This window comes from Magnolia sinica, chromosome 14 (genome assembly GCF_029962835.1).
Source record: "Magnolia sinica isolate HGM2019 chromosome 14, MsV1, whole genome shotgun sequence".
Classification (NCBI taxonomy): domain Eukaryota; kingdom Viridiplantae; phylum Streptophyta; class Magnoliopsida; order Magnoliales; family Magnoliaceae; genus Magnolia; species Magnolia sinica.
This window is the reverse complement of record NC_080586.1, coordinates 14,819,403-14,826,816: the sequence shown is the minus strand read 5'-3', so window position 1 is coordinate 14,826,816 and position 7,414 is coordinate 14,819,403. Positions and strand designations below refer to the sequence as shown.

The 7,414-nt window shown below is 41.6% G+C and overlaps 2 non-coding genes across 2 annotated transcripts; one reads left to right on the top strand and one right to left on the bottom strand.

The window, feature by feature from the left end:
* The first annotated feature begins 349 nt into the window (after nt 1–349).
* On the top strand, nt 350–456 carry LOC131226345 (small nucleolar RNA R71). Its single transcript, XR_009161736.1, has one exon. It is a non-coding gene; the product is annotated as a small nucleolar RNA R71 (small nucleolar RNA).
* Nucleotides 457–3,915: 3,459 nt separating this feature from the next.
* Nucleotides 3,916–4,022, bottom strand: LOC131226563 (small nucleolar RNA R71). Its single transcript, XR_009161936.1, has one exon. It is a non-coding gene; the product is annotated as a small nucleolar RNA R71 (small nucleolar RNA).
* Nucleotides 4,023–7,414: the final 3,392 nt, after the last annotated feature.

The following is a 7,414-nucleotide window of genomic DNA, read 5'->3' as shown; positions in this document are numbered from 1 at the left end:
TTCAGTTGTATGAATGTTGCAATCACAGATGCCGCAAACAATTTCATTAACCTTATCCTTCTTTCCTTCCATGGCCTCAACTTTCCTTATGAGCGTAGTCACTTTACACTTGAGATCATCCTCTTCTTTCAAGAGATATAATCCACCTTTCTCCTTTAATTGAGTCGGCCTAGACGTGGTGTTTGATTTTGGGTAATAGTCCCAAGATTGTGTTTTTTCAGCCAGACTATCGAGGTAATCCCATACCTCGTCAACATCTTTATTAATGAACTCTCCATTACACATTGTCTCGACCATTTGGCGCATGGAAGATGTCAGTCCGAAAAAATTTGTAATGCGCCACGTTTCAAATCCGTGTTGTGGGCATGAACTAACCAAATCTTTGAACCTTTCCCAACATTGGAAAAATGTTTCATCTTCCTTTTGGGCAAAGTTCATGATTGCTTTTCTGAGGGTAATCGTTTTATGATGTGGAAAGAATTTTTTTATGAATTCCCTCTGCATGTCGTTTCATGTGCCAATGGATCTAGGACGCAGTGTATGGTCAAATATTGCATATCAGACCCATTTATTGCATAGATTTACATGCATGATACTGCTTAATGGCCTGATTAATCGTGTTTATAATGCAGAGTGTATGTACGAGCCTGGACCAAAATGGGTGCTTAAAGCATGGACTTAACGCTCTAATGACACCAAAGCATGGGACGGACTCCAGAGACCCAAGATCAACAGAATTACACATCAGGGACCCAAGAGAATCAAGGAATTGAAGCTCAAGTGGCCTGAAAAGTTTCCAGAATGCAAGATCATAGGGTTTCCACCATCTGATCAGTTCGAAACTTCATACGTGGCCCGAGGACCATAAATAAACCGTACACGTAAAATTTTAGCTCCTGGATCACTGTGGAAGTGGCCCAATGGACAGATCAGCCCCTTTAATCATTATGTGGGCCCCGCCTGATATCTGGATATACTCCAATTTTGGTCTCAACGCCTTAAACTACGTGTCAAAACAGATGGATGGAGCAGATTTCTTACAAACATCAACATCGCACGAACACAAGTGCATGCGCACTCAGTGTACACTGGACCGAGATTCTCGGTCAAAGTCGGATTTGACCGACTCCTTGCGCAAAACGGCAAGTGCCGTTACAGTGAAGATCCACACCAACGTCCGTTCTGCTTGTGGGCCCCACACATCATGCATAACATCAATCGGGACCGTCCATTGTGTGCGTAGGTGGGGTATTTACCTCACCAAGGCGGCCTTTTGAGACCATGTAAAATGTTACAGAATCTTAACCGTTAAAGACATGATGAACGGCGGAGTAGAAGGTATTGTGGGCCACATGGAATTTGGTCCAAAAGTAGTGCTTCCCACCTGATTTTTCGAGTAGAACGCAATGGACGGCTCGGATTTTCTAAAAAGACAGTGAAGTGGGGCCCACCATCGTCACAGCGTCAATGACGCTACCCTATTTTCGCAACCGGAAGCCGTCCGATTTTTGCGGCGGATTGTGCACTCCTGGGAGCGATCGGACGGACGATCTGAACCGTTCATCATGTAGGACTGCACGAAAACTCCCAGAGGACGTTGTCCTTTTGAAAAAAAATAAAGAAGAAGAAGCGCGGAGACGTGGTATTCCGGATTGCGTGAGGTTCCTCACAGCAGAGGGCAGGGCATTTTTTGGCTGCGGAAGGACTGTTTCCGCAGCCTAATCCTTTCAGGACTCCACAGCAGCTCTGGAGAGAGCTTTCCATCTTTAAAAAGGAAGGTGCGGGAGAGAGATGCGGCATTCAATTTGGAAGGCTGGACGTGAGCAACAGGAGCTTGGACGAGGAGTGGAGTTTGGCATTCTTTTTCTGTTTATTTCTTTTTCTTTTTGTTTTATTTTACTTTGTTTTCTAGCCCATATCATGTGTGGCTAAACCTCTTAGCTAGGGCTAAGAGGTGAAGCCTGTAGCGAGATGGGAGATACTATATTTCTGCTTTTCATTTAAATTCATGAACTGAAGTTGATTTGTATTAATGGAATTTTTTTTAGTCTTTAATGGTCTGTTGTGACTGAAATTACAATGGGTCTGCAACGGCTTTGAATATCCCTTTTTCTTCCCCTTTTTATGTTTATGAAGCCAGGAAGCCCTGTTGTTCATCATTGTTCCATGGGCATGGTAGGATGACGGTACCCTTCCTGATCTTCATACATTGTTGATTAGTTGGTAATTAGTTTATCCTGTTGTTTGCTTTGTCTCCTGGGCATGGTTAGATGATGGAATCCATTCTAATTCATATACTTCTCATCTCTTAAAAATCAGATCAAGTAAGTTCAGTTTGAATTCTATAATCCTTGCCGCAGGCATAAGATCTCCCTGATCTCTACAAGTGGATCCTCTGAATCCCTAGTTTCCTTCCTCTGAATTCCTTAAAGTTTTAGATAATTATTCCACAATTATTCCTTAAACTCTATTTGGTTTAGATCACATCTTAGTCTAGTTCTAGTTCTAGTTCTACTTGGTTTCAGATAACGTACAGGTATCAGTCCCTGTGGATTCGACCTCGGTCTTACCGAGTTTATTACTACATCACAACCCTATACTTGGGGAGTGAACAAGTTTTTGGCGCCGTTGCCGGGGACTGACGGTTACGATTCTTTGAAATTAATTAGTTTTAGAATTAGTTTGAGATTAGGATTTTATTAACTTTAGTTTAGATTTTTATTTCTATTTGATTTTTAGAACTAACTTGTTTCCTGTTTTGTAGGATCCTGACATAAATTTCTAAATTGGTAATTCTTTCCTAAAATTCTCTACTTTTTCTGTTTTTAGAATTAAGGTTTAAATCTTAGAAATTTTCTAATTCTAGTATCCTCTCATCTGTAGGAAATAGAAACTAGGTTATTTCTTAATTAACTTTCTACTTTTATTTTTAGTAATTTTAACTCTCTTAGAATCTAATTGGTTTCTTAATTTATTTTTAGAATTTTTGTTTAGAAACTAACCTTCCTATTTTGTAGGCCTTTAAGATAGAAATTTCTAATTCGGTAAGCTCCTTCCCTACTTTCTATTTTTCAGTTCTCTTTTAATAATTTACTTTCTAGTTTAGATATTTTCTAATATATTTTAGAAATTTCCACTTTCTTTTAAGAATTCTTTCTTTTAGAAATTAATTTACTGCTATTTTTCTTTTAAAGGATCATTCTTCTCTTTTTAGAATCTAACTTATTTTTGTTTTATTTTACAGGTTTTTAACTTAGGACTCCAATTTGGTAATTTCTTTCCAACTCTCTCTTTCTTCTTAGATTTTCTTTTCCTTTCTTGGGATTAGGTTTTTAATTGAGGGCTGCGAGTGTTTTCATGCCCAAGTGGGCCCGTGACGACACTCGACGTCTCTTGACTGAAGGAGGATTGGTTGAGGGGTTGACTATCCATCGCAGGACTAGACACCGCTCGAAATCCCCTGAGTTAACTGAAGTTATGGCTGAAGACCAACCTCCTCTACTTCCACCCAGGGTGGAGGATACCCAAGATGAGAATGAGGTGCAACAGGCACCCCCGCCTCGTACTTTACGAGATTATCTGCAACCGGTGGGAGTGAGTATGCCCTCATGCATGATTTTTCCTGAAAACACGGGACAAATGGACATCAAGCCAGGAGTTATCCAACTCCTTCCCAAATTCCATGGACTTGAATCAGAAAGTCCATATTTACATTTGAAAGAGTTCGATGAGATTATAGCTACATTATGTTTTCCTAATGTATCTGAGGATACAATTAGGCTGAAACTCTTTCCTTTTTCCTTAAAAGAGAAAGCTAAGACGTGGTTACATTCACTGCGTCCTAGATCCATTGGCACATGGAACGATATGCAGAGGGAATTCATAAAAAAATTCTTCCCACATCATAAAACGATTACCCTCAGAAAAGCAATCATGAACTTTGCCCAAAAGGAAGATGAAACATTCTTCTAATGTTGGAAAAGGTTCAAAGATTTGGTCAATTTATGCCCACAACACGGATTTGAAACGTGGCGCATTACAAATTTTTTCTATGATGGACTGACATCTTCCATGCGCCAAATGGTCGAGACAATGTGTAATGGAGAGTTCATTAATAAAGATGTTGACGAGGTATGGGATTACCTCGATAGTCTCGCTGAAAAAACACAATCATGGGACTATTACCCAATGGCGAACACCACGTCTAGGCCGACTCAATTAAAGGAGAAAGGTGGATTATATCTCTTGAAAGAAGAGGATGATCTCAAGTGTAAAGTGACTACGCTCATAAGGAAAGTTGAGGCCATGGAAGGAAAGAAGGATAAGGTCAATGAAATTGTTTGCGGCATCTGTGATTGCAACATTCACACAACTGAAAACTGTCCTACAATACCTGCCTTTCGAGGAGTGTTGAATGAACAAGCCAATGCCGTAAACAACTATCAAAGACCTTTTACTGAACCTAACTCCAATACATACAATCCTGGCTGGAAAAATCATCCAAACTTTAGTTGGAGGAACGGACAAACGGCTACTCCTCCAGGTTTCTTCAATCAAAATCCAAATCAAGTGAAACCTCAAGAGGAACCGGTTCAAAATCCCATACAAGAGCTGGCTCAGGCAATGCGGGGAATTACAGATTTTATGCAAAAGATAGATTCTCGTATGACGGTTATAGAAAAGGGGATGCTTCCTGCACAACCTCTCCCCAATCCTAAACCGCAGTACGAGAATAATGATCCCAGCTCTTCAAATCAGATGGGGCATGCTAAATCCATCACCACTCTTAGGAGTGGGAAGATCATTGATAAAACTCTTCCGGTTAGGCCCGAAAAGCCTCAAGAACCAGAAGAGGACAACAATGATGGATCCAGTGATGCCCCACAAAAAGTAGAACCGAAACTTCTAGAGAAGCCAGTTGCTCCATTCCCCCAACGGTTGGTTTCACCAAAACCTCTCTCTAACTCTCAGGATATCCTAGAGGTGTTGAAACAGGTGAAAGTCAACATTCCTTTACTTGATGTCGTTAAACAGATACCTTCATATGCCAAATTTCTGAAAGACTTATGCACAACCAAAAGACGAAAAATTATTCAAAAGAAAATCTTCTTGACTGAGAAAGTGAGTGCCATCCTGAAGCAAGACGTGCCGCAGAAATTCAAGGATCCCGGTAGCCCAACCATATCATGTGTAATCGGGAACCATCAAATTGATCACGCACTTCTTGACTTAGGAGCGAGCGTCAATCTGATTCCCTACTCGGTATACAAACGATTAGGTTTGGGTGAATTAAAACCCACCCTAACCACACTACAACTTCCGATCGCTCTGTTCGTGTACCAAGAGGGATAATTGAGGATGTGTTAGTCCAGGTCGATAGATTTTACTACCCTGTAGATTTTATCATCCTGGACACCGAACCCATCAATAATATGAGCACTCAGATTCCCGTCATTCTTGGTCGTCCATTCCTTGCCATGTCAAATGCAATTATCAATTGCAGGAATGGTATCATGACTATGTCTTTTGAAAATTTGACATTGGAGTCAAACATTTTTTTAATAACAGCAGCAACTCAGAGGATGATGACGATTTTCACGACATTAATATGATTGACTCTTTCGTGGAAGATACGACACCGCTGACCTTATCCTCCGACCATCTGGAGACGTGCCTAGCCCACTCCCATGATTTTGATGATGACATGATTAGGGAGACGTGTGCCTTGCTTGATACTGCACCGGTACTTGAAGTTAACCGGTGGAGGCCACAATTTGAAGAATTACCACAAACCGATGTAGTGCCTCTACCGTCTAACCTCAAGCCGCCGAAGCTTGACCTAAAACCTTTGCCCTCTGATTTGAAATATGCCTATTTAGGTCAAGATGAGACATACCCGGTGGTGATCTCTGCCCACCTGGAGAAAGAACAGGAGAGTATGCTCATATCTACTCTCATTGAGCATAAAGGAGCCCTAGGATGGACGATAGCGGATCTCAAGGGAATCGATCCCTCGATTTGTACTCACCGCATATATCTTGAGGATAATGCAAAAACCGCTCGGCAACCACAACGTAGACTAAATCCAAACATGAAGGAAGTGGTTAAGGCCGAGGTTCTTAAACTATTGGATGTGGGTATTATATACCCTATATCTGATAGTCAATGGGTGAGTCCAACTCAAGTGGTCCCTAAGAAGTCCGGAATCACCATCGTAGCCAATGCTAATAATGAACTCGTGCCAACTAGAGTCACTACTAGTTGGAGAATGTGCATTGACTACAGGAAGTTGAATACCGTCACGAGGAAAGACCACTTTCCCTTACCATTCATTGATCAGATCCTGGAAAGGTTAGCTGGTCATTCCTATTATAGTTTTCTTGACGGGTATTCGGGCTACAACCAGATAGAGATAGCCCCTGAAGACCAGGAAAAGACCACATTTACATGTCCCTACGGCACCTTTGCCTATCGAAGGATGCCATTCGGACTATGTAATGCCCCTGCCACCTTTCAGTAATGTATGCTTAGTATCTTTTCTGATATGGTGGGGCAATATCTAGAGGTCTTCATGGACGATTTCTCTGTTTACGGTCCATCTTTCAGCAAGTGCTTGGAAAGTCTTAAATGTGTGCTGAAAAGATGTGAAGAAAAGAACTTGGTACTTAATTGGGAGAAGTGCCATTTCATGGTTCAGAAGGGAATTGTCCTTGGGCATATCATCTCGTCCAAGGGAATCGAGGTAGATAAGGCAAAAATCGATCTTATCTCTAACCTACCTCCACCCAAGAACATCAGAGACGTGCGATCCTTCTTAGGACACGCAGGATTTTACAGCGATTCATAAAGGACTTTAGTCTCTCTCTCGTCCTTTATGTAATCTTCTTGAAAAGGATGCTTCGTACAGTGGAGTGAGCAATGCCAGGAAGCTTTCACCAAGCTTAAGGGCACGTTAACCATCGCACCTATCATGCGACCACCGAGCCTTCCTTTTGAGCTTATGTGCGACGCTTGATTATGCTCTTGGGGCGGTCTAGGCTAGAGAAAAGATAAGAAGCCCTACCTCATTCATTACGCGAGTAGGACTCTAAATCCCGCCGGTGAACTACTCGACTACGGAAAAGGAACTCTTAGCCGTAGTGTTCGCCTTGGACAAATTTAGGTCCTACTTGATCGGATCCAAGATCATTATCTACACGAGATCATGCGACACTTAAGTATCTTCTTTCTAAGAATGATTCTAAGCCCCGTTTGATACGATGGATCCTTCTACTTCAAGAATTTGATTTGGAAATTAAAGATAAAAGGGAGTAGAGAACGTAGTGGCCGATCACCTTTCTCGCCTTAATACCTCCGATTCCCTTGAGGCGACCCATATCAATGATATGTTCCCCGATGAACAATTGTTCGAGTC